This window comes from Frankliniella occidentalis, unplaced genomic scaffold, assembly GCF_000697945.3.
Source record: "Frankliniella occidentalis isolate FOCC.00 unplaced genomic scaffold, Focc_3.1 Scaffold169, whole genome shotgun sequence".
Lineage (NCBI taxonomy): Eukaryota > Metazoa > Arthropoda > Insecta > Thysanoptera > Thripidae > Frankliniella > Frankliniella occidentalis.
Window position 1 is genome coordinate 560,266 of NW_026267295.1, and position 1,457 is coordinate 561,722.

The following is a 1,457-nucleotide window of genomic DNA, read 5'->3' on the forward strand; positions in this document are numbered from 1 at the left end:
GGCTTTCTCATTAGACTGTGCGAGGCAATGCCCCCTCCTCCTCCTCCCTCCACCCCAACCCCCACGCGCCCCTTTTGCAGGCCCGACCAATCAGCGGAGCTCAAAGGGCGCCAAACGAACACACGGCAGCCCGGCATAAATGGAATTCAAAGGGGATTGAGACGGGAGAGAGAGAAACACAGACAGGAGCTTGCTCGATTGCCGTTCCGCAAAAATATACTGTCAGGTGTGGGGTTCGAACCCACGACCCCATGAGGGGATCAGAGCTTAAATCTGACGCCTTAGACCACTCGGCCAACCTGACCCGCTGGAGGTGGCGTCTCCCCGCGCGCACTGGACGAGGCGGGACACCCCGCTCCGGTGTCAACCCTGTCAATGCACACGAGCTGACGCACTCCGCACTCCTGCCTCTCCGACTGGCCCTCTTTGCGCGCGTCTCGCACCTCCTACAACTCGCCGTGTAGTATTTTCTCTCCCATTCCCGGTTCTAGCTAAAGCAAGGACTCCTCCAGCCAGCGTTTGCCCTCCAATTTGTCCCCTCCTCCCCCCAGTTTACCCTGCAGGTTGGTGTGTGGCGCAGAGCAACGCCTGGCTGGCAGCAGCAGCACCTCGCCTCCTCGTCACACATTTCCTCAAACTTCATAATCAAGTCAATTATTTACAGGCGAGTGCAGCGCCGTGTGTCGTGTCCCGTCGACGGGACGGCGGTGTTTACCCCCGTGCTCGTGCTCAGCTCGTCTCAGAGCTCGGCGCACACACGGACGGGTACCCCCGTGCCCCGTGTAAACTCGCCAGTCTACGTGGCGCAATAAAAATACTACAGTGCCCCGTTTGCCCCCCGCCCCCGCCTGTGTGCTCCGTGGTGCGGCCCCCGCGCCCGCACGCGCTCTCTAGCACGACCCAGCCAGACGCACTCGTGGCCGGCCCCGACGGCCCCTCTCCCCAGTGACTCGGCGGAGCACCCAAAGCCGTTTACGAGTTTCTCCGATTCACTGCTTTCCCATTTTATGTGCGTTCAGGGCGCGCGCTTTTGGTTTTAAAACGACCGAACGGCCGGCCGCACGGCCCACATATATAGCTGGTTAGCAGATGATTGAACGGTTGTTGTCGGGGAATGTCTCTCTGCGTGCGGGCGATATGACATGACTCCGTCGGGGCTGGGCTAGGGGGTGGGGGGATACTATCTGTCGGGCGGTGGTTGTTGCAACTCTGTGTCGTTTGTGGGGACGAAAATACTCGGAAATACGACACGACGGAGGAGGGAGGGAAGCGCGGGGGTTCCCTTCGCTCTTGTCTATTCTTTATGTTGTTGGCACTATGGCGAAGATGTCAGGTCGGTGACGGATAAGAAGTATAAGTGTGGCGGGGCGGAAGCGAAGGGGCGGAGCAGGGCGGGGTGTGTGGTGTGACATGTGCCGCAGCTGCAGATGCATCGCTTCCGATGATCCTGCCGCCCG

General features: G+C 60.3%; 1 protein-coding gene and 1 non-coding gene across 2 annotated transcripts in view; both read right to left on the reverse strand.

Moving 5' to 3' along the window:
• LOC113204784 (uncharacterized) overlaps nucleotides 1-1,457 on the reverse strand; it is a 64,300-nt gene that overhangs the window by 51,358 nt on the left and 11,485 nt on the right. The gene's annotated exons all lie outside the window — the stretch shown is intronic.
• Nucleotides 221-304, reverse strand: Trnal-uaa (transfer RNA leucine (anticodon UAA)). The gene has a single exon. It is a non-coding gene; the product is annotated as a tRNA-Leu (tRNA).